The sequence below is a fragment of the Chiloscyllium plagiosum genome, chromosome 18 (genome assembly GCF_004010195.1).
Source record: "Chiloscyllium plagiosum isolate BGI_BamShark_2017 chromosome 18, ASM401019v2, whole genome shotgun sequence".
Taxonomy (NCBI): domain Eukaryota; kingdom Metazoa; phylum Chordata; class Chondrichthyes; order Orectolobiformes; family Hemiscylliidae; genus Chiloscyllium; species Chiloscyllium plagiosum.
Window position 1 is genome coordinate 5478181 of NC_057727.1, and position 26426 is coordinate 5504606.

Sequence of the window (26426 nt, forward strand, 5' to 3'; positions counted from 1 at the left end):
GGAAGGTGAAATCTAAAACTGAGGGAGATGATGGGAAAAGGTCCGATAACAAATATTTTCAGTAAGCCCTGGCAGTACCTGTGGAGAGAAATCAAGAGATAGCGTTTCCAGTCCAGTAAGCCTTCCTCAGAACTGAACACCGGAAACATTAACTCTTGATTTCTCTCTGCAGATGCTGACCTGCTGAGCTTTTCCAGCAACTTCTGGTTTTGTTTCTGATTTACACCATCTGTGGTTCTGTTGGTATTTATTTAACTTTCCTCAGAACTGAGTTCGAAACATTAACTCTCTCTCTCTCTCTCTCTCTCCCCTATTCCCGTTTCTTACCACAGATGCTGCCAGACCTGCTGAGTTTCTCCAGTAATTTCTGTGTTTGTTTCAGATTTCCAGCATCCACAGTTCTTGGTATTAATTTTAGATTAGATTAGATTACTTACAGTGTGGAAACAGGCCCTTCGGCCCAACAAGTCCACACCGCCCCACCGAAGCGCAACCCACCCATACCCTTACATTTACCCCTTACCTAACACTACGGGCAATTTAGCATGGCCAATTCACCTGACCTACACATCTTTGGACTGTGGGAGGAAACCAGAGCACCCGGAGGAAACCCACGCAGACACGGGGAGAACGTGCAAACTCCACACAGTCAGTCGCCTGAGGCGGGAATTGAACCCGGGTCTCAGGCGCTGTGAGGCAGCAGTGCTAACCACTGTGCCACCGTGCCGCCCACAACTTATATCAGACAACAATTCTCCCTGGTTACCTTTGAGTTATAAGGCGGAGGAACAGAAGTTGGCTATTCAGCCCATCAAATCTGCTCTGCCATTCGATGAGGTCATGGCTGATCTGATAAAACCCTGTTGATTCCCTTTCTGACAAGACTGTAGGATGTAGGAGCAGGAGGTCTGTGTATCCTGATGGGAGCTGGTTTAGTATTTACTGGAATAACTTGTACACGTGTGGTAGTGTGTGTGTGTCTGTTGTTTCCCGTGTGTTCTAAGTTTCAAAATCCTCTCCTTAAACCCGTTCACCTCTCTCCATGTTAAGATGCTCGTTTGATCGCCTCCTTGTTGACAGAGCTGTCTTCACGTCTCCTCTTTTAGCATATTGTCAATGTTATTTGACAGCGAGACTGTGAAGAGCTTTGGGTCCGTTTAACCAGGTCAAAGGTGCGATATAAATTTGTGAAGCAGTTGATGATAGAGCTTACCGCACTCTGGCGTGTCATTTAAGAATGAAATGATTGCTGCCTCTTGCCCATTTTGCAAGGGCAGACCTGCTCCTGGTCGTGAGACTGAGTGCCCAGGAGGAGCCCGTTCTGAACCATGTCGCTCAGATAGGGCAGTCCTCAACACCTGCTCCTTTTGAGGAGTATTACTCCCTCCAGTTGTGTTGGTGCCAGTGTGGGACTACGGTGGACAAAGTCAGAAGTCACACGAGCCCAGGTTATCGTCCAACAGGTTAATTTGCTCCAGACACACACACACACACACACACACACACACACACACAGAAGGAGGAGATCAAATGAACATCTTTAACAAGGAGAGAGCTGGGCAGGTTTAAGGAGAGGAGTTTGGAACTCAGAACACACACACAGACATAGACACAGACACACAGGCACAGACGCACAGGCACAGACACACACATACTGACACAGACACACACACTGACACACGCGCACACACACACACAGACGTGCACATGCACACACACACATACACACAGACTCAGACACACACATACACAAGCACACAGAGACTCACAGACACACAGACACAGAGACTCAGACACACACACATGCACAGACACACACACAGACACACACATGGGCAGCACACAGACATGCACACGCACACAGCCACACACACGCGCACAGACACACAGACAGACACACACACACACACACTCAGGCTCTCACATACACAGGCACTCACACTCACTCACAGACAGATGCACAGACAGACAGATACACACACAGACACACGTACGTACAAGTTCTTCCTGTAAATACTAAACCAGCTCCCAACAGGTTTAGGTGAACCTGATGAAGGGGCGGTGCTCCGAAAGCTTGTTATTTCAAATAAACCTGTTAGACTATAACCTGGGGTTCATGTGACTTCTGACCTTGTCTCCAATTGGACCGTGGTTGCTAAATCAACCTTGCTGCCCTTCCGCCGAACCTGATACGTAGCGGGGCTGATTCATTGTGTAAAAATGACCATCTGTTTGTTTTGGGACTGGTGTAGGCGCCTCCCCACCACCCTCCCCCCGCAAAGTGTAATTTCCTTTTCCTGTCCCAAGCCAAAACCGCATTCACCACCAACTCCTTCCCACACTGCCCCCACCAGCCTCAATGACTCAGTCAATAGCACTGTCATCTCCAGGTCATAGGGTTACAGTCATAGAGTCATACAGCACGGAACCAGACCCTTCAGCCCAACTTGTTCACGCCAACCAGATTTCCCAAACAAAACTAATCCTGTTAGCCTGCCTTTGGCCAACACACTGACACTCACATCCCTCGAAACCTTTCCTATTCCTGTCCAAATGTCTTTTAAATGCTGTGATTGTACCCGCCTCCACCACTTCCTTTGGCAGCTCACTCCATACACGCACCACCCTCCACGTGAAAAAGTTGCCCCTTAGCTCCCATTTATATCTATCCCCTCCCACCTTAAACCGATACCCCAGAATGTTTGGGCTCCCCTACCTTGGGGAAAAGACCTTGATATTCACCCTAACCATGCCCCTCATGATTTGGAATATTGTGAGTGGATTTGCGCCCCGTATCGAAAGAAGGATGTGTTGGCCTTGGAGGGGTTTCAGAGGGAATTTACAAGAAGGCTCCTGGGGATGAAGGGCTTGTCCTCTGAGGTGCGGTTGAGGACTGCAGGGCTGTACTGATGGAGTTTAGGAGGAGGTATGTGGGGGATTTGATTGAAACTGACAGAATACTGAGAGACCTGGATAGAGTGGATGTGGAGAAGATGTTTCCGCTAGTAGGACAGTCTGGGACCCATGGGCACAGCCTCAGAGTGAAGGGATAGAGTCATAGAGCTGTACAGCCCGAAAACACACCCTTCGGTCCAACCCTTCCATGCCAACCAGATATCCCAACCTAATCTAGTCCTACCTGCCAACACCTGGTCCATATCCCTCCAAACCCTTCCTATTCATATATCCATCCAGATGCCTTTTAAATGTAATTGTACCAGCCTCCACCACTTCCTCTGGCAGCTCATTCCATACACGTACCACCCTCTGCATGAAAAAATTGCCTTTTAGATCCCTTTCATATCTTTCCCCTCTCACCCTAAACCTATGATGTCTAGTTCAGGACACCCCCACTGTAGGGAAAAGACCTTGTCTATTTATCCTATCCACGCCCCTCATGATTTTATAAACTTCTATAAGGTCTCCCCTCACCCTCCAACGCTCCAGGGAAAACTGCCCCAGCCTATTCAGCCTCTCCCTATAGCTCAAACCCTCCAACAACAATCTTCCGATAGGAAGGAGACCAGAATTGCATGTAATATTCCAAAAGTGGCCTAGCTAATGTCATGTACATGACCTCCCAATTCGTGTACTCGATACTCTGACCAATAAAGGAAAGCATACCAAATGCTGCCTTCACTATCCTAACTACCTGCGACTCCACTTTCAAGGAGCTATGAACCTGCACTCCAAGGATGACCCTTTCGAACTGAGATGTGGAGGGATTTCTTCAGCTAGAGGGTGTGGAATCTGTGGAACTCATTGCCTCAGAGGGCTGTGGAGGCCAAGTCATTGAGTGTCTTTAAGACAGAGATAGATAGGTTCCTGATTAGTGAGGGGATCAAGGGGAGAAGGCAGGAGAATGAGTTTAAGAAACATATCAGCCATGATTCAATGGACCAAATGGCATAATTCTGCTCCTTTATCTAATGGTGTTATTCCCATCAACATTGTGTCAGCCTGTTCCAGAACTCTGTCTCGCTTCCTTTTCTCTGGTGAAGGAGGAAGCAGCTGCCCTGTGATTCAGGGAAGGACCTGGAGCAGTGTCACTGAAGTCTATCAGTCGAGGGTCTGTTATGGGCTGTGGGACCGGAATCAATGATGAAACATACTTGAGTCGAATTGTGTTGATGATGCTTCGGAATTTCCCTTTTGTCACGGGACACCAGGATGGGTTTTGCCTGGATGTGTACGGGTGTGTGTTTCACAATGCACAAATTGTTTAAACCACTGCTCCACTCTGTAGCAATTTGTTCTTATATTTCATTAGTAGCAGTATTTGCTGGTGTGAGTTTTAGTGCCATTTGTGCAACAGGTACTGAGCAGATGGGGGAAGGGTGTTGCTCTCAGAGGTTCTTTGTAATTATACAGGGCCTTGGTGGGACCACACCTGAAAGATCGTGTGCAGTTTTGATCTCCTTATCTGAGGAAGGATGTTCTGGTGATGGAGGGAGTGCAAGTAAGATTTACCAGGTTGCTTCCTGCGATGGCGGGACACATGTAGATTAGATCAGTTAGGCTTGTATTCACTAGAGTTTAGAAGAATTGGGTTGGGGGTGGGGGAGGGACGGTGTGTGAGATTCTCAGAGGAGCCAATGAAATTCTAATTGAAGTGGACAAGGTAGAATGTTCCCAATGACCGGGGAGTCCTGAACTCGGAGTCACGGTTGAAGGATATGGACTAGGCCATTGGGACTGAGATGAGGAGAAATGTCTTCACTCACAGAGTGGGGAGCCTGTGGAATTCTCTGCCACAGAAAACTGCAAAGCGTCAGAGGAGCTTGTTAATTCTTTCCCCCAGATGGAGCACTCCCTGTCCCTGCATACTGTGTGGTTTTTAAAATTCATTCATGGGATGAGGGTGTCACTGGCTCGGCCAGCATTTATTGTCCATCCCTAATTGCCCCAGAGGGCAGTTAAGAGTCAACCACTTTGCTGTGGGTCTGGAGTCACGTGTAGGCCAGACCAGGTAAGGACAGCAGTTTCCTTCCTGAAAGGGCATTAGTGTACCAGGTGGGCTTTTCCAACAATGGATTCATGGTCATCATTAGATTCTTAATTCCAGATATTTATTGAATTCAGATTCCACAATCTGCCATGGTGGGGTTTCAAACTTGCGTTCCCAGAGCGTTGTCTGGGTCTTTGCATTAACAGTCCAGCACTAATACCACTAGGCCATTGCCTCTTCAGGCTGGTTCTCTGATACTGATCCCGGTGGGACTTTGACCCCACACATGGTGGTCTCTGTGACTCAAGGGAGCCTTAAGGCATTGGCACACCACCCCCTCGGAGGACATGGTCCTGGGGTTGAGGGACAAAATCGGGGGGATGCATTTGACTCTCCTTATCTGACTATGATCTGAAATGTGAGATGACCTGGTGGCAGCGTGGATATAACGGTTAGTGAGGGGCCTGTGAAACTGCAGAAAGGAAAGTGTGGATTTCTGTCAGGCCAGACATCTCTAAGTGCTTCTGTCAGTTCAATATCTGGGACAGTTCTTCCCGAAGAGGAGGCAGCTAAGAGAGAGACCTGATAGAGATTTTCAAAATTGGGAGGCGGGGCTGGAGGGAGCAGGTTGCGAGAAGCTGTCCCACTTACAAAAGGGGCAAGGATAAGACGGTGTAGATTTAAAGTGTTGTGCAAAAGGGTGACATGAGAAATAAACGTGTTCACCCAGCGAGTAGTTAGGGAGTGGAATGCAAAGCCTGGAAATGTGGTGGACATTCAGGAGAGGCCATTGGATGATTGTTGGGGTAGTAATGGTGTGCAGGGATAGGGGGACAACGCAGGAGACTTGCATTGGGTGAATAGAATACAATGGGCCAAATGGCCTCCTTCCTCATGCTAATACATCTGTGAATCAGTGCAATCCTTTACTTTAGAAATGTAGTCACTATTGTCATGTAGGAAAGCGACTGCTAATGTAGGCAGGAATGTGCTGATGACAAAATGATCTATTTTGTGATATTGATGAAAGTGTAAATATTAACACGGGAGAGATCTCAGTCAATACTCCTTTCAAAGTTGTAGCCAGGGTATCTTTTACACACGCCTGAGGAGGTAGCGTGGGCTTCGCTTAATCCGAGAGCAAGTACTGGCGGCAGTGCTGTACTCCCTCAGTGCTGGCTCTGGGAGTGTGGGCCAAGACAGTTTATCCTTGACCATCTCCAGTGGGGCTTGAACATATGGCCTTCTGACATGAGCTGTAACCCAACAGCAGAGTGTCCTTCGTTTCGAGAGCAGAATAAATAACGCAGTACTGCTGTTTGTTAGAAAGATGCCGACTGTCATTTTTCTTGCGAGGCGGGGAGGAGTTGGTGTGTGATCAATAATTTCACGTGGATGTCTGACGATTGAAATTTTCCCGATGGGTGGGCCAGTCGCAGCTGGGGAAGAAGAGACCTGATGCCAACTCGGGAGAGGGCAGGGGTTTGTGCAACTGTCTTCTCTCGCCAAATTCCGCCCCCATCCCCAATGCCCAGTCTCGTTTTCTCCAAACAAGTGGCTTATTCACAGCACAGCGGCAAGTCTGTGAGCAGTCATCGCCCGTGCTTGGTTACTGTCAAGTTGAATCAGATCCAGATTGGAAGTAGCTCAAACCGCTCTGTGCCAGTTCAGTCCCTTGCTTGTCTCTGGGATGGGGTGGGTAATGGGGAAGGGGAGTGACCAGTCCTGAGTTTTAATCTCTGTTTTCGCTCACCCATCTCCTCCACCTTGTAAATAAATTTGGCTCTCTTGACGAGAATTGGAAGAAAGGTTTGATTTTTGGGATTTTAAAATTGAGGAATCCCTATCCACTGCCTCCCACATTATGTTTTGGCATCAATTCCAGACAAACAGGTTGACAGCTTTGAAACACTCACAACACGAGATATTCCGATATGGAAGTACCGTTCACCTTCAGTCACCTTGTCATGGAGTCAGTCAGTTATCTGTTTGTAAGGCATTGTTATATCAATAAGTACAGAACCCAGACTGTGTAAATCTGTGATATTGGCATCTTGTGAATAGTGTTGTCAATGAACTTCAAGATATATGACTCTCCAGAACTCTCCACCTGTCGGTTATGTTGCATGGGCTAACATGGAGTAAGCACAATCAGCATCACATCCACCCTTGTAATCTCAAAAAATCACCCATGTTGTCTCTACCTTGTGACTGATGAGTCTGGTAACCTCTCCTGTATTTGAAACGTGAAGCTTTCTGGCCTCACTGAGTTTAACTGGTGTTGTTAGCTGGTCAGTGACGATCCCATTGCGTTGTAAGCACTGTGGCTTTCAGCTGTGGATCACTCAGAATCTACAGGACAGAAAGAGGTCATTCAGCCCATCATGCTCACCAGCTGGTCTAATCCCACTTTCCAATTCTTGCTGCTTAACCTGCTACTTTGCCTCTTCACATCCCAAGTCTATTAACATAATGAGGAGGGACTTCTACACTTATGTAATGCTGAAGGGGTTAAAGTTCACATTACATTGGCTCCCTCCAATCTACTGATATCACACTTTCACACAGTCTTCAACAATCACTCACACACACACACACACACACACACTCACACACATACTCTCTCACACTCGCACGCTCTTTCACACACTCACATACTCATACACACACACACTCTCACACAGTCACTCTCACTCACACACATATACTCACATCCTCTCTCACACTCACACTCACTCTCTAACATTCACTAAAACGCATTCTTCCACACACACACGCTCTCACTCTCTCTCTCTCTCTCTCTCACACACACACACGTTCTCAGTCACACATACACACACATTCACTCAGTCAGTCTGACACTCTCCAACTCCCACTCTTACTCACTCTCATTCACACACCTACGGACACACCTACTCTCTCTCTTTCTCTCTCCCGCTCCCTGTGGGTGGAGACAGGGAGTTCTGCTCTTCCTTGCAGATGGAGATGTGTCTGGACAAGATTCCTAAGGATCTAATCATTCAGCCTAACCAAATCTGGTTGTACTTATTGCTTTCTGCAATAAACTTCCTTGGCATCTAAAGACAGAGCCTTTTCTATGGTGTTGTATTCTCTACTACAAATCACAAGATAGACACAAGACAAGGGAGGGTTGGTGGCAGGTGAACTATCTCCTACAGCCCTTACCCAGTCCCACAGACTGGGGGAGGAAGCAAATCGCACAAGGTGTCAGGAATGGTCACCTGAGAAAATACTACATCCCCTTCGTCCAGCCATTCAGTCAGCGAGGTTAAGGTTTCCACACTTTGAGTGAAAACATGGCTCCTTGAATCCCTCCTACCCCTCTTGCTGTAAACCAATGCCCTTCAGTTATGTCTCGCTCAACCAGGAGGTGTTGAACATCCTAACCCATTCCATTCAGACCCTTCCCAAAGTCTCAGGGAGGTCTCCCCTTGTCATCTCTGTCCTCAGGAAAATGGTGTTGGCGATCCATCGCTCCCTGTAGCTGGAGTTCTGTGGTCCAGGTTCTTTTTGGAGGGTGTGGTTGGTTGATCTGATTAACAGAGGGGTGCCTTGTAAATTCATTCTGAAGAGATGGGCTTGTGTGTGGGATCTTTCGGGATGCTGTACAGCCAGGCAGCTTGGAGGGTAACGTGGTCCCCTATTGAACCCCCAACAATTTTGTCTCTGGATAAGGGGGGGGAAGAGAAAAAACAGTCAGAACACTCTCTCTGTGAGCAATGCAGCTTCTGCGGCTTAGTACGTCTATCGATCGAGTCACAAAGAGTGGGGCTGAATGGCCTCCCGTTCCACCTGTGGAGCGTGTTCCTGAAACCTTCCGATGTTGTAAAAGGCGCTGCGGAAATGTTGGACTTGCCGCTGAGGGTTGGTTTGGGAGGAACTCTGAGTGTGGGAATTGGGCTGAATGGTGTGGTTACTGTGAGTCAGTGGGACAAGAGTGGTGGGAGGGGACGCCTGGAAATTGAATTGAATCGGGTTGAATTTATTGTCTCGCGTACCGGGGCACAGTGAAACGCTTTGCCTTGCGAGCAATACAGGCAGATTACAGAGTTAAGTAGCATCGATAAGTAAGTCATTGGTAAACAGCGGCAAAGAGAAGAACACAGGTACAGGTAATGTTAACAGTTTGTGAGTCAATACACTACCCAGGAGGGCTATAGAGATGGGAAACCTCACAACCATTAGAGAAATATTTGGATTGGACTTATAACGTTGTAATGTTTGTGGCTATGGGCTTAGAGTGGGAAAGTTTGAGAAATTTTTACTTCTCTGTTTTAAAAGTGTAGAGTGAGCTTTACGGGTCGTTCTGCAACAACATAATGTGGTTGATGAGTTGGGGACGCTGTTTCTATAACACACACTTAACCTGTGTATTGGCTGTAACGCAATTACATTGCCAACACTTTAAGTGCTGTTTCTAAAGTGTGATTAGAATCCCTACCATGTGGAAACAGGCCCTTCGGCCCAACAAGTCCACACTGACCCTCTGAAGAGTAACCCATTCCCCTAACCTACCAACACTATGGTCAATTTAGCATGGCCAGTTCACCTGACCTGCACATCTTTGGACTGTGGGAGGAAACCGGAGCACCCGGAGGAAACCCACACAGACACTGAGAGAATATGCAAACTCCACACAGACACTCACCTGAGGCTGGAATCGAACCCAGGTCCTTGGTGCTGTGAGGCAGCAGTGCTAACCACTGAGCTACGGTACCACCCATTATTTTTGTATAATTCAGGGTTGCACAAGTAAGCAACCATCACGTTATAGCAGAAATGACTGTACTCTGTACTTAACCCAATGCTGTCCCTTTGCGTGGAGGGTCTGGTGGGGGTGGTGTTGGGAGAGGTGACTTGATATTTTTGGTTGCGTCTTTTGTCTGAAAGAGCAGAGTGGGAAAGTGGGACTGATGTAGGTTGTAGTACAGACCTAATGGGAGGATGGGCCGAAGGGCCTCTTCTGTGCTCCTTGATTTGACGGATGCTATAGGTCAGCAGCAGACAGGAGTCTGGCCTCTCCATCACCGGGGATCCTGTCTGCTGCTGACCTATAGCATCCTTCGAATCATGGAGTAGAGAAGAGGCCCTTCGGCCCATCAGGTCTGTACGACTACCTCCACCAGCCCCACTTTCCCACTGCTCTTTCTGACAAAAGGCGCAGCTGGTGGGGGTGGCAGGAGGGGGCGCAACTGGTGGGGAGGTGGTGTAGTCAGCGTCAATCCTCCCTCTCCTGCTAAAACATTTTTTCGAAAGGAACCCACGGTCAGACCGAGAGCGTTGCTGGAAGAGTACTTCCAAACGCCTTGGAAAGCTTCTTTCAAAGTGGCAATTATTCCCTTTGTCAAAGAAAAAAGATGTGCAGAGCTTTCTTGGCGCAAGTGTGGTGGTGACCTCCACACCCCCTCTCCCTGCTGCTTGGCGTTAGTGCTAAGAGTTTGACAGGCCAGCCCCAGACTCCTGTATACCTGCTGCTGCGGTTGCTGCTGCATTGAAATGATTGCGGAGGGCAAAGAGCGAAGGCAGAACAAAGACTGGTCACGGTCGAGCTGCAGTGGAATCTGCAAGAAGATAGCTGCCTCGTGAGCGAGAGGTCAGCTCGACCTGACTGGGTTTTAAACGTTAAAAAAAAAACAAAATATGTTTCACGTGGCAGTACTGGCTGGGGAGGGGAGGTGGTAATGTCCTTCACAGCGTCCTTGTGAATGGCCAAAGCCGGGTTGTGTTTTGAAGAGGTTCCCCTACCACAGTGTTTGGCTGTTTTTGCGCAGTTGGCCATCAGTGCAGAATATGTCCCACAGTGAACATGAGCCACCGCGGCTTCCTTTAACAACATCCCTGTCCCATTGTTCAAATGCACACGTGTTCACAATTGCAGTCAATGAGCATACAGACAACGAGCAGTCCATTCAGCCCATCAGACCTGCTCTGCCATTCAGTACAATCATGGATGATCAGGGTGTGACCTCAAACCCATGTCCCGACATCTCTCTTAACAAGTCCATCGAATCCCTACAGTGTGGAAGCAGGACATTCGACCCATTGAGTCCACACTGCCCCACTGAACACCCAGACTTATCCAACCCTCGTAACCCAGCATTCCCATGACCAATCCTCCCTAACCTGCACATCTTTCAACTGTAGGAGGAAACAGGAGCACCCAGAGGAAACCCACACAGACATGGGGAGAACATGCAAACTCAACACAGTCACTCGCCTGAGAATGGGATCGAACCCGGGTCCCTGGCGCTGTGAGGCAGCAGTGCTAACCACTGAGCCACCATACCACCTTCTATTGATCTCTCCCTCAGAGGTATTCAAAGATTCCTGCTTCCACCATCTTTTCAGGAAGACTTTCTGAGAGAAACAATTTTGTTGGGAATGGTCCCTTATTTTTAAGCTGGGATTCCAAGATTCAGATTCTCCCAAAGAGTCAGCCTGTGTTCAAATTAGTTTGTATTTCCTTCAAGAGTGTTGTATTTGTTCCTGGTTTTAAAAAAAATTAAAGCACAATTCCTTCCCCTCCCTGTTCCTGCTCCATCATCGTTAACCATGTCCCTCCTCTCTACTTCCATCATCTACAACTTCTCCCTCTCCCTCATCGTGACACCCTCCCTCTCCTGATGCCTCCCAGTAGTTGGGTTCTGGGCGATATGGCTGTTGGTCATCCACCTACCCTCTCCAGTATCTGACCCTGGTCACAGTGCGTGTCGCTGAGCAACATGTTTTGAATGTTTATTGGACAGAACAGGAGGAGGCTATCAGGATTTTGAATCTGTCAATCCTTCACTGTCATCCCTTTGTGAGTTGATTAGTTCACTGCAGAGCAGCACATTTCTCAAGGAGCTGTCCAAGTGTCTGCACAGAGGAACTGAAGTGTTTATCCCGTTAGCTCCTCGATGGGCTGAATGGCCATGTTTTCCCATTCTGAGACAGCCGGTTGCTATGAAAGGGGGCAGACACCATGTTGTTCTGGGGGCTAGCCACACTGCCGGAGGAACTATCTTTTGTATTAGGCTTGGAAGAGAATTTTTTGTCTGCTCTCTCATCTGAATATGAAAGATCCCATGGCCCTCTGAGCCCATTGATTGGTCGATCATTCAACATCCACTCCCTCCACCACTCTCGGTCAGTAGCAGCAGTGTGTACCATCTATAAGACACACTGCAGGAATTCACCAAGGCTCCTTCGGCAGCTCCTTTCAAACTCATGACCAATTCCAACCAGAAGGACAAGGGCAGCAGATACATGGGAACACCACCCCCTGCAAGTTCCCCTCCACTCACCATCCTGACTTAGAAATATATCGCCGTTCCTTCACTGTCGCTGGATCAAAATCCTGGAATTCCCCCTTTAAGGGCATTGTGGGTCAACCTACAGCAGGTGGACTGCAGCGGTTTAAGAAGGCAGCTCACCCCCACCTTCTCAAGGGGCAACTAGGGACGGGGCAATAAATGCTGGGCCCAGCCACATGAATTAAAAAAAACTTTCTTTTGAGGAACAGGGAAGTCCTCCCTCCTTGTGGCCCTCTCGATATTTATTCTTCAATCCACATCGTGAAATAAAGATTTAAAAATCTGCATACTCTGACACTGTTTATGGAATCTTGCTGTGTGTAGATGTGCTACTCGAGTAGTGACAACACTTAAAAGATGGAATTCGCTGCAAACTGTGTTGGAACAATTGAGTCTGTCACAGGTGCTATTGGAATGCAAGTTCTTCCTCTGTCTCTACATACACCCCCCCCCGATTCAGGACATAGCTTCCCCAGCAGCCACAAACCCAACTCCCTTTATATCCTTCAGCTAGTCCCAGATCAAGGATGGGGAGAAAGTGAGGTCTGCAGATGCTGGAGATCAGAGCTGAAAATGTGTTGCTGGAAAAGCGCAGCAGGTCAGGCAGCATCCAGGGAACAGGAGAATCGACGTTTCGGGCATAAGCCCTTCTTCAGGAAGAAGGGCTTATGCCCGAAACGTCGATTCTCCTGTTCCCTGGATGCTGCCTGACCTGCTGCGCTTTTCCAGATCAAGGGTGTCAAGGAATTCTGTTCTTACTGCAGTGGACTCCATGCTCTTTGGTGAATGACACAAAGCTGGAAGGCAGACTCAGAGATCACCTACATCTGAGATGTTGTAGTGATGTGTTTCATGGTCACACTGCTGATGTATCCAATGGTCATTGAATAGGCATATGGGACGAGAATGGAATAGTGTAGGTTAGATGGGTTTCAGACTGGTTTCACAGGTCAGCGCAACATCGAGGGCCGAAGGGCCTGTACTGCGCTGTAATGTTCTATGTTCTATGCTTTATTTATTGTCCTTGAAGTGTAACCAGCCAGAATTGGGTTGTGTGCTGCCAATGTACAGGACACAGAAAAACTGCAGATGCTGGTCCTAGAATACAGTATCTCACAATATCCTGACGCATACACTACACCTCGCCACAGGGCACAGGGAAGGTCCTGCTAACGCCCTTGGAAATGGAATTTAAAGCAAATTCCATCTCACATGATTTCTCAATAGATTCATTCAATAATATCAGCCTCTCATTCTTCTATATCCCAGTGGGTGCAGGGCCAAACTGTAGGCCTGGCCCACTCAGTGGTTAGCACTGCTGCCTCTCAGTGCCAGGGACCCAGGTTTGATTCCACCCTCGGGTGACTGTCTGTTTGGAGATTGCACATTCTCCTCGTTTCTGTGTGGGTTTCCTCCGGGTGCTCCGGTTTCCTCCCATAGTCCAAAGGTGTGCAGGTCAGGTGAATTGGCCATTGCCCATAGTGTTCAGGGATATGCAGCTTAAGTGGATTAGCCATGGGAATTGCAGGGTTACAGGGATGGAGTGGGATGGTGGTGGGGGGGGGGATCTTGGTCTGGCTGGGATGCTCTTCAGAGGCCTGGTATGGACTTGATGGGCCAAATGGTCTGCTTCTACACTGTGGGGATTGTGTAATTCTGCAACTGGGGGTCCCTTGTGCTTAACGAACACAATCCCATATAAGGGTGTAATCTTAAAGACCTGATAAATGAACATTTCCTATACTTACAAACAGCTGCTTTGGATTGCACTGCATTGTGTTCTGACTTGCATACAAATCAACTAGTGATCAAAGTCTGGAATGGACCCATTCACAATCCAGCCTGAACTCAACCTGTCCTGGTTAGACAGTCTCTCCATCCTGGGGATGATCCCAGTGACCTTTCTCTGAACTGCCTTCAATAAACTGGTATCTTTCCTTAAGTAAGGGGACCAAAACTGCTTACCACCAGTTTCTCTCTCTCCCACTGTCTCTAATGAACAATGATCCTCTGGGACTGTGGTTAGTATGGAGCAGGGGAATAACGGTAAGCTGTGATGAGGAAAGGTGGTTGCAGGGAGGATGTGCATTAATCTGTCGTGCTGAATGGGCCGGTTTCTGACCAGTAAACCAGAGACCCAGGTTAATGTCTTGCGGGATGTGGGATCAAATCCTGTAACGCCGGCTGGTGGATTTAGAATTCAGTTAATCAAACCAGGAATTCAAAACTAAGCCTCAGTGATTGTGACCATCATTGATTGCCTCGCTCACTAATGTTCTTCAGGGAAGGAAATCTGCCGTCCTTACCCCATCTAGCCTACATGTGACTCCATACCCACAGCAATGTGGTTGATTCTCACTGCCCTGTGCAATGACCTAGTGAGTCATTCAGTCCAAAAGCACTTAGAGGATGACAAAACATTCTGGCCTTTCTGCTGACACCCACATCCATAAAAGAATACATGAACATCAACTAGGTGCAAAAAGACATGACCCTCTCTCACTAATATCCTCACATACAGATGAGGAAGGACACCACTTTAGACTGGACAACACATCCATCCTAGGACAAGCCAAACAGAGACACACACGAGAATTCCTAGAAGCATGGCATTCCAACCAGAACTCTATCAACAAACACATCGAGTTAGAAACCATCTACCACCCCCTGAGAAAAAGGAAAGGAAATGACATCACCACAGGAAATGATGTCACCTCAGGACATGACATCACCAGCCCAAAGTAACTCAAACATATAAATAGAAAGCAGAAGTTATCGGCAGTGCTTTGTCCGGAGGCCCACTGAAGATGTTACCCAGTAGGGTGACAAACTGTTTGGAAATGAACATTCCAGCTCAATGAGCAAACCTACATCCAGAACCTCAACCTGAGCTACAAATCTTCTCAAAACTCGCTAAAAGAATAGACGTACAATTCACAGTTCCAAGGATCTTCCAAAATGATAGATAGATCATATTAAAGAGGAAAGACCAAAGAAACTTTACAGCCCAGGGACAGCCTTTTGGCCCTCCAAGCCTGAGCCGATCCAAATCCACTGTCTAAACCTGTCGGTCAATTCCAAGCATCTGTATCCCTCTGCTCCCCACCTAATCATGCATCTGTCCAGACACATCTTAAATGAATCTACTGTGCCTGCCTCTACCACCTCAGCTGGCAACGCATTCCAGGCACCTGCCACCCTCGGTGTGAAGTACCTTCTGTGTGTATCCCCTTAAACCTTTCACCTCTCACCTTGAACATGTGACCTCTTGTTATGGAACCCCTCACCCTATCTATACCCTTCATGATTTTGTAAACCTCAATCAGGTCCCCCCTCAATCTCCTTTTCTCTAATGAAAACAATCCTAACTTGCTCAACCTCTCTTCATAGCTAGCACCTTCCATACCAAGCAACATCCTCGTAAATCTTCTCTGTACCCTCTCCAAAGCGTCCACATCCTTTTGGTAATATGGCGACCAGAACTGTACACAATATTCTAAATGCGGCCGAACCAAAGTCTTGTACAATTTTAACATGACTTGCCAGCTCTTATACTCAATACCCCGTCCAATGAAGGCAAGCATACTATATCCCTTCCTGACCACTCTATCCACCTGTGCAGCCACCTTCAGAGTACAATGGACCTGCACTCCCAGATCTCTCTGCTCATCAACTTTTCCCAAGGCTCTTCCATTTACAGTATACTGGCTCCAGAATTAGATTTCCTAAAATGCATCACCTCACATTTGCCTGGATTGAACCCCATCAGCCACTTCTTTACCCAACTCTCCAGTCTATCTATATTCTCCTGTATTCTTTGACAGTTCCCTATGCTCCCTGCTATCCAGCCTCTTGTCATAACTCACATCCTCCAGTTCTGGTAATATCCTTGTAAACCTTTTCTGTACCCTTTCCGATTTAATAATTTCCTTCCTATATCACTGAAAGAACGGTGTTAACACTGATTTGCACTGTTCCCCAAGAACACAGACAATCTTCATAGGAATGAGCTGACTCCCAACTCCCGTTTCACCTGACATTCCAAATCTCTGCGTATACCAACCCACTCTGAATCCAATTCTGGGAGTGTCTTTATTTAGCCTTGTGACCTAGCCTATCTTCCTTCACCTTTATCCAGAATGCAGTGGGATTCAGGGAATGGCAGAGATGCAGTTTTAACAGGGGCTTCGTAAATTCGAGACTGGGATAAACGAACGAGGTCAATTTTGGGGTGCTGGGTTGCAAGACAGCAATGGCTAGACCTCACAGGTCTCTCCTCAGTCCTTGCTACACCTCCACTTCTGCTGGGGCGGGGCTCTGGGTCACAGCAAAGTTCAGGTCACATTATGGGATTCCGGTAAGGCAAAAGGTTTGGGAGCAATGATTTGAGGAGAAAGTAGGGAAGTACAAGGGAGAGAGGGACATGTTGATAGGGTGAGAGGTAGCTGATGTGGACTAGCAGACTGTGTGGTCTGATTGGCCTTTTCTGTGCTGTACACCCAATAACGTTTTGCATGAATCCCCTTCCAATCCCCAACTTTTTTCATGTTGAACTGCAGTCTGGATAGTTTTGGAGTTATATTCATGTGTATCCCATTGATCAGGAACAGTGAATGTCAAACCCTCTTGGTTTCATAGAGGAGACACTAACAATCCTATTGAGCTTGTCTTTTACTCTATAAAAGAACTCAGAAAAAGGTCGCTCATGAAATATTTAAAGCAAAAAAAAATCCAGTTGTGTTGACGTTGCAGGAAGCGTGGCCAATATAAACCGAGCCAATGTTCAGGTTGTCATCTGATCTCTCCTCCTTCCTGGTGTTGCCTGGTAACCCCTGGGTCTGTTCAGGGAGTGTCCTCCATCATTCACCATGAGCTCACTGAAGCTGGGTGAGGCATCACTGAGAGACAAATAAACCCCCTGCTGAAGGACTGATCTAAAATACTGAAGAGGTTTCAATAAGAAACTGGATGGACATTTGAGGGAGATAAACTTTCAAGGCTCCAGGGATACAGTGAGAGAAATAAAACTGACTGGATTGCTCCACAGTGAGCCAGTATGGACTGATGGGCTGATTGGCCTCCTTGTGTGAATTCATCACTTGGAAATAGTCGATGAATCATCTAATTGATGTCACCATCATGATGTAGGAAATGTCTCAACCGTAGAATCATGGGTGCCAAATATTTTCTCTTTTGATATTATCCAACTCTCTTTTGCAAGTTACAATTGGATTTCATGATTCCTGCACAACACGATCCCAGACGGACAGCAATGATCTGTTTGAACATAGAACATAGAACAGTACAGCACGATGTCGTGATGAGCATTTATCTTAATCCTACGGTCAATCTAACCTACGCACCCCTCAATTTACTGCCATCCATGTGCTTGTCAAGCAGTTGATTAAATGTCCCTAATGTCTCTGACTCTACTACCACCGCTGGCATTGCATTTTACACACCCACCACTCTCTGTGTAAAGAACCTCCCTCTGACATCTCCCCAAAACCTTCCTCCAATCACGTTAAAATTATGACCCCTCATGACAGCCATTTCAGTCCTGGGGAAAAGTCCCTGGCTATCCACTCTGTCAATGCCTCTCATTTACCTTGTACACCTCGATCAAGCCACCTCTCTCTTCCTCCTTCTTCAGTGTGAAAAGCCCTAGTTTGAGGGATAGTTCTGTTAGACAGGTTCAGGAAAAGACAACACCACACACAGCCCTGTCCAATGTGCACTCGAAGCCTTTCTGAGGTTCCGTGCACTTTGTAGAGTGTGCTTTGCCACCAGGTTTTGGAAGAGACTGCAATCTGTGGATCTCAAGAGAACCAAGGAAAACCAAGCGAGATGGAATATTGACCCTGCTCACACTGAACAGCACTTTTGAACATGCCTTCATCACCGTGAGGCAGCAGTGGCCCTAGTGGTATTATTGCAAACTATGAGTCCAGTAATGTTCTGGGGACCTTGCTTTAAATCCTGTTGGAATTTGAATTGTTAAATATCTGACGTTAGGAGTCAACTGATAACAATTGAAACAACTGTCAGGACAAGTCCATCTGCTTCACTCATGTCCTTTTGGGAATGGAACTTCTTGTCTGGTATTATGTGTGACTCCAGACCCACAGCAATGTGTGGTTGACCCTCAGCTGCCCTCTGGGGAATTAGGAACAGGCAATAATTTCCGTATCTCTGCAAATCCTCTGAATGAATAACAAAAAGGAACTGCAGCTGATCAAGAGGAGTGCTCACCTCCACCTTTACAGGGACCATGAGGGACATACTATACACGTCAGACCAGCCAGCGATGGAATGAACTGCCAGAGGGAGTAGTGGAGGCTGGTACAATTTCAATATTTAAAAGGCATCTGGATGGATATATGGATAGGAAGGATATGGGCCAGGTGCTGGCAGGTGGGACTAGATTGGGTTGGGATATCTGGTCGCATTGGACATGTTGGACCGAAGGGTCTGTTTTCGTGCTGTACATCTCTATGACTCTGATCTCCAGTCACACACTCCTCGTGTCCGTGTAGAGTCTGACAATCTTTTACAGGACTGGATTGTAGCATTCATCACACCACTGCATACCAGTACAAGGAGGGAGGCCATTTGGCCCATTGTGCCCATTCTTTGTGAGAGTTGTCCAGTTAATCCCCAGCTTTTAAACTGTCTGGTTGTCACCTGGAATGTACAGGTTGAAAAGGCCGCAGTCCAGTTCTGGCTTTCAAGAAGGATGGGGCTAAGACCAGAAGATACAAGAGTAGAATTAGGCTTTTCAGCCCATCACACCTGCTCCACCATTCAATCATGGCTTATATGTTTCGGAGTCCCATTCCCCCTGACATCTCCCCGTAACCTTTTATCCCATTACCAGTCAAGAGCCTATCTATCTCTGTCTTCAATACACTTACTGTCTTGGCCTCCACAGCCTTCTGCGACAATGGGTTCCACGGATTCACCACCTTCTGGCTGAAGCAATTCCTCCATATCTCAGTAAATATTTGAAGGGGGTGAATTTGCAGGGTGTCAATGCAGGAACATACTTATGGACACAGGCACGGCACGGTGGCACAGTGGTTAGCACTGCTGCCTCACAGCGCCTGAGACCCGGGTTCAATTCCCGCCTCAGGAGACTGACTGTGTGGAGTTTGCACGTTCTCCCCGTGTCTGCGTGGGTTTCCTCCGGGTGCTCCGGTTTCCTCCCACAGTCTAAAGATGTGCAGGGTCAGGTGAATTGGCCATGCTAAATTGCCCGTAGTGTTAGGTAAGAGGTAAATGTAGGGGTATGGGTGGGTTTCGCTTCGGCGGGTCGGTGTGGACTTGTTGGGCCGAAGGGCCTGTTTCCACACTGTAATGTAATGTAATCTAATCTAATCTCACAGCTCGATTCCACCCTTGGCTGACTGTCTGTGTGGAGTTTGCATGCTCTCCCCGTGTCTGTGTGGATTTCCTCCGGGTTCTCTGGTTTCCTCCCACAGTCCAAAGATGTGCAGGTTAAGGTGGATTGGCCATGCTAAATTGTCCATAGTGTTCAGGGATGTGTAGGTTAGATGGGTGAGGCATGGGAAATGTGTTGTTACAAGCGTAGCGTAGAGGGATGGATCTGGGTGGAATGCTGTTCGGAGGGTCAGTGTAGACTTGATAGGCCGAATGGCCTGATCTCACACAGTAGGGCATCTCTGATTCCAAGGCACCTGCAGTTCTGCTTTGTGTGGTGGTGTGCAATGGGGCGTACACAAATGGAAGCGCTCTTTCTCGAGCTGTAGTAGCAAATGTCAGTGCCCTTGTGTCAGATACGCTGCCTCTGCCTGGTCATGTATGTGGAGACGTTCGCACTGTTATCAGACCGTTTCCTGTCCCCCTTCTCCCCCCGAAGTTGAGTTGCCAACTCTTGGTTCATCACACTCCTGGAGGTAATAACTGATGACCCATCCCCCGCCCCTGCTGAGTCTCTCTCCCCCATCTTGAATATTTTTAGAACCAGCAAGAAGTGCTGTAAGTGTTTCAAATTACAATTTAATGTTTTGTTTTGGAAAGCTCCCATTGTGTTTCCTCACCCTGGGTATTTTTGGTTGCTGACTAATAGACTGCACAGAAGAGAAATCTTCAATTTCTGGAGACCCTTGGCAAAACTACTTATGTAGCTTCCACCCCCACCTCCCCCTCCAGTGACTCTGCCCAGACTCTCTCATAGCTGATAATTGCTTTAGCAACCAGACTGGTGTGGCAGGTTATTTTATGTTCAAACCACAAGATGGAGGAGCAAAAGTAGGCCATTCAGCCCATCGATTCTGCACTGCCATTTAATTAGACCGTAGCTGAATTGATTGTCCTCAGCTCCACTTTTGTGCCTTTTCTCCACATCCTCCCTGATTAAGACTGTATCTCAGTTTTGAATATACTTAATGACTCAGCCTCTGGGGTAGAGAATTCCTCGGATTCACTACCCTTTGAGAGAAGACATTCCTCCTCATCTGTCTTAAATATTGCGCTCAATATTCTCAAAAGACCAATTACCGTTCTTTCTCAGGATCTTGCAATTTAAAAACCGAAGCTCATAAGACAGGATAGAGAGCATCAGACGGGGGCAGGTGGTGCTGTGGTAGGAAAATGGGGTAATTATCTTTTTTCTGGGGGTGGAGGGGGGTGGGCGTGGGTAGAAACAAGGTAAGAACCAACGACTGTGGATCCCTTGGGACAGGGAGGGAGCCATGACCTCTGTCGTTGTCATGGCAACGATATGCCGCCTGGGTCTCTGGCGGAGTAGGCCACATTTCACAAAGGGCTGCCTGCCGTAAATCAAGGAGCGAAACACAAGGCCCGGAGAGTTTCGAGGTGAAAATCCACCTCCTTTGGTCTAAACTCCGGCAGTTTTGTGTCTTTGGGGAAATAATGAGGTAATGTTCCCCAGGCTTCGCTGCATTTGCTATGCCCCCTTTTCTGCTTAAGTCTGAGACTGAGCTGACTGTACAGGGAACGGGTGTGTGCTGACCCAAGGCATCTTTATTTTAGTTTTTTAGATTTGATTAGGTTAGATTAGATTCACTACAGTATGGAAAGATGGAACTGTACTTCCAGGACCCTCATTAGGATCTGATATAAAACAAATTGGATTGACCCAGCTCCCTGCTCACCTGAGTGTCAGGCTCCTTTGCATCAACTCAACTGATGCATCATAGAAAGCATCCTGTCTGGATGCAACGCAGTGCACTTTGGCAACTGCTGTTCCCAAGACTACAAGAAACTACAGAGAATCGTGAACACAGGTCAGTCCATCACACAAACCAGCCTTCCAACCATTGACTCCATCTATACTTCCCACTGCCTCGGGAAAGCAACCAACATCATCAAAGATCCCTCCCACCCCAATTATATTCTCTTCCATCCTCAGAAGATACAAAAGTTTGAATACACGTACCATCAGATTCAAGAACAGCTTCCTCCCCACAGCTATCAGACGTTTGAATGAACCTCTCAAATGTTAGTGTTGATCTCTATCTCTGCCCCTTCTCTGTGGCTGTTTTCTGCACTCTATTCTGCTACCCTGATGCACTTTGTATGGTACAATCTGTCTGTAGAGCACACAAAACAACACTCTTCATTGTATCTTGGTACATGTGACAGGAACAAATCAAATCAAACCGGAGAGAAAAAAATTGGACACAAACAGAAACTGTTTCACTCAGCAAGTGGGTTAGACTGTGCCTGAGTGTGTGGTTGGAGACATCAGAAGAGAACTCCGGGGTTATCTGAGAAGGAAGAATGTATGGGATTATGGGGAGGGCCGGATTGGTGAGTTCCTCATTCAGAGAGTCGTGACTGGCATGATGAGCTGAATAGCCTCATTCTGCACTGAGGGGAAGTGACAGCCAAGTGGCATCATCAGCAGGGCTATCAATCCCAAGACCTAAGTAATGTTCTAGGGACCTGGGTTCAAATCCTGCCATGGCAGATGGTGGAATTTGAATTGAATGAAAAAAACATCTGGAATTCTGACTGTGAATCCATTGTCAAATGTTGGGACATGAATGTCCTTTAGGGAAGGGAATCTGCCATCCTTACCTGGTCTGGCCTACATGTGACTCCAGACCCATAGCAATGTGGTTGACTCTCAACTGCCCTCTGGGTGATTAGGGATGGCCAATAAATGCTGACCTAGCGAGTGACATCCTCATCCTATGAATGAATAAAGATGTACAATTCTGTGACTGAACGAATTATTGCTGTATTTGTATTCTAGTGTGTTGCACTATTATAGACAGTTGCATGTTGGCACAATTTAAAGGGGAGCTGGGTCACATTAGGAATTTCCCTAATGCGTTGTCTTATTGGTCATGATTTGGAGATGCCAATATTGAACTGGGGTGTACAAAGTTAAAAATCACACAATACCTGGTTATAGTCCAACACGTTTAATTGGAAGCACACTAGCCACCTGATGAAGGAGTGTCGCTCCGAAAGCTTCCAATTAAACCTGTTGGACTATAACGTGGTATTGTCTTATTGGGGCATTCTGCCCTGAATGAGCCCTGGTTTTGACCCCTTCGTGCTCTCTCCCCTCCCTCGTTGTCTCTTCCTTCAGCTCCATCACCCTTCAAGGTATCTTGAATGTTTCTCCAGCTCTGGCCTTTTGTGTGTCCTGGATTTTAAAGTTTCCATTATTTTTGGCTATGTCTTAATAGACTAGGCCCTAAAGCAGTGGAATACTCTCTCTCCCTAAACTTCTCCACCTTTCTCTCTCTCTCTCTCAATAAATCATTAAGTCACTTCTTAAAGCAGTGGTTTATAACCTTTTTATAGTTAAGGGGCCCCACAACCAATTGTAAAATTCAGAGGAACCTCACTCCCTCCACCTCTCCCACCATCAAGAAACAAAATTGAAAACACTATAAAACACAACTGAGTGAACAACGATTTGTCATCAAAAATAGTGCAGTTTTGGTCTCCCTCCTATCAGAAGGATGTTGTGAAACTTGAAAGGGTTCAGACATGATTTACAAGGATGTTGCCAGTGTTGCAGGGTTTGAGCGACAGGGAGAGGCTGAACAGGCTGGGGCACTTTTCCCTGGGGCATCAGCGGCTGAGGGGTGACCTTATAGAGGTTTATAAAATCATGAGGGGCATGGATAGGGTAAATAGACAAGGTGGTTGGGGAGTCCAGAGCTAGAAGGTTTAAGGTGAGAGGGGAAAGATATAAAAGCAACCTAAGGGCCAACTTTTTCACGCAGAGAGTGGTGTGTGTGTGGAATGAGCTGCCAGAGGAAGTGGTGGAGGCTGGTAGTGAATGGGTATACAAATAGGAAGGGTTTAGAGAGATATGGGTCAAATGCTGGTAAATTTAGGATGAATTGAGGATATCTGGTCAGCATGGATGAATTGGACGAAAGGGTCTGTTTCTGTGCTGTACATCTCTATGACTCTAAATGTAAAAACAAGGCATTTTGAAGAAACATGGTATAATTTTCAAATTTAGGGCAGTCCTGGGATTCCCGATTGGTAAAAGCTTACCCTTCGATACATTTTCAATCACTTAATCGTTCTAAAATCTCCCAGTGAAAGTCTTCCCTTTTTACACACTTTGGCACGGTTTTGTTGCCATTCGGAGGCACTATATCAATGGAGCTTGTTGTTGAGGGCACGGAGTGTAGCATGTGGCTGGAATCATGTGCGGAACACTGCCGCTGAGCGTGACAGGCCTGTGAATCTCTCAAAGCTGCGGGATTGAATGGGACCTTTGTTGCTGCATCTCAGATCAACGTTGCTCCCTGATTTAGAACAAGTGCCACCTCAGTCTACATTGTGTTCTGTGTCACCGTCTGTTTGATGCTCCTCCCGGTGCCTGACAGCTTCATTTCGGCTTCAGTTAGCCATTATGAAACCGAGTTGACCGTATTCTGTGGTAAGGCACTCATTCTGTCGGGGGCGGGGGGGAAATTGGATGTTGAATGGTCTCGATCTGCTCTGTGATTGCCCCCTTTTTCATGTCACACAGGGTCATGGAGGCACTAGAAAAGGCCCTTTGGCCCATTGAATCTCCACCTCCTGTTTTCTCAGCTCCTGACCCATAACCTTGTTTGCCTTGGCAGCACAAGTGTATATCTAAATACTCCTTCAATATGATCAGAGTTTCTATCTTTCCCTTCCTCCAGGCAGGATCTTCCAGATTCTCACCACTCTCTGGGTGAACATGTATTTCATCACATCCCCCTGTGAACCTCCTACCCCTTATCATCAATCGATATCCCCTGGTCATTGATCCCTGTCTCCCAGGGAGAAATGTTCTGTACTGTCTACACTATTTCCCTGTCTATCCTACCAATGGTGGCATGGTGGCTCAGTGGTTAGCACTGCTGCCTCACAGCACCAGGGATCCGGGTTCGATTCCACCCTCGGGTGACTGCCTGTGTGGAGTTTGCACGTGTTTGTGTGGGGTTCCACTCACAGTCCAAAGATGTGCAGGTTCAGTTGGATTGGCTGTGCTGAATTGCCCCATGGTGTGCAGGTTAGGTGGATTAGCCATGGGAAATGCAGGGTTACTGGGATAATGGTAGGTGTGGGTGGGATGCTCTTGAAGGGTGTTGTGGACTTGATGGGCCAAATGGCAAACTTCCACACTCTAGGGATTCCATGCATGCTGCTGAGAATTTCATATCCTCACCATGTTTCCCTCCTATGTCCCCTCTACTCGAGAGGAAAGCAACCCCAGTCTGTCCAATCTCTCCTCATAACCAAAACGTTCCAGCCCAGGCAACATCCCGGTAAATCCCCTCTGCACTCTGTCTAGCACCCCTCTGCCCCCTCTGCCTCCCTCTCTGTTTTGAACATTTTGTGTATGATGGATTTGTGCACCTGCTGGAAGCATTCACCTGGGATGTCCACGTCTCTCCGCGATGGGCAGTGATGTCTTTCCGATGTCTGACCTGTTAGTGCTATGGCTCAGAGAACCTGAGCATGTTGTATCCTCTCTCCCTGGCAAATCTCTGCCTGGTATCTGGGCTTGCAAACAGGAGCTGCAGGAGAGTTTGTTCTTTTCAGCTGTGGCATTTTAAACACTGGGTTCCCCTTTTCTCCCGCGATCGTCCCTGAGGCTATGATTTCTTGCCTACCGTGTCTATTCAAAGCTACTATCGCAAGGGGGGTCCTTGGATTGCATTTGGAATTAAAAGCTAGTGGAGGTAATGAGGATTGTGAACCAATCTTCCATTGCTGTAATGACCCACCTGGTTCACTATTAATCCACTTTGGGAAGGAAATCTTTACCTGGTCTAGCCCTCATGTGACTCCAGACCTACAGCACATCCTTGACTCTTAACTACCCTCAAAGGGGACTTGGGCGTGGCCTTCGAATCTTGGGCTTTGTCAACCATTGCTGTATCCCTTGAAGTAAATTATTTCATCCAATTTCTATCCCGATTTTTGTAGAATGATGCAGCACAAATGCAGCTATTTGGCCCATCATGTGCGAGCCAGTATTGCTTCCAACAATCTTGGAAAGCCAGTGAAGGCTTCGTCTGACGAAGGGGCAGCGCTCCGGAAGTTTGTTGGACTGTAACCTGTGGTGTTGTGTGACTTCTAACCTTGGAAAAGCAGAGGGAGAATTTTAATTCAAATAACAAATTATTTTTTGATTGTGATTATGATCGGGAGAGTTTTAGCTCCAGTGGTGGGGTCTGAGGGTCCCGTTAGAGAAGCTTGCTGCCATTATGTTTCACCCTCTGTGTTCCGAGGCCCTCGTAGAAAACGCTGAGGATGGCCGCGTTGTGTTTTAGAAATCCTGCGAGCCGAACAAAGGGCTCTCCGCTCCCCCCCAAGCATACTCAATGGAACTTGGAGTGTCAGGCCAACTTTAGTCCCTCAGCTGCTGGAGATTTATTGAGTTGAAGGAAACAGCTTCTCTCAGGCACCTGGGCACTCTCCTGGGTCTGATTTGAAGAAGCAAGTCATTATTCACAACAAGAGGACTCATTAGTGAGGAAGGATTCCAACTGAACACAGATGGAAAGAAGATATTGAACAGAGAGATCTGACCTCTCTCTCTCTCACTTTCTCTCACTCTCTCTCGCCCCCTCTGCACCTGCCCCCTCCTCTTCGGGCACAGTTAAGAATAGTTTGCTCAGTTCCAGAACCCTTCCACCCACTAAAGACAATGGGCACACACC

The 26426-nt window shown here is 47.3% G+C and overlaps 1 protein-coding gene across 3 annotated transcripts in view; it reads left to right on the forward strand.

The window, feature by feature from the left end:
- LOC122558816 (plexin-A1-like) overlaps positions 1-26426 on the forward strand; it is a 463903-nt gene that overhangs the window by 121318 nt on the left and 316159 nt on the right. The window lies entirely within an intron of this gene.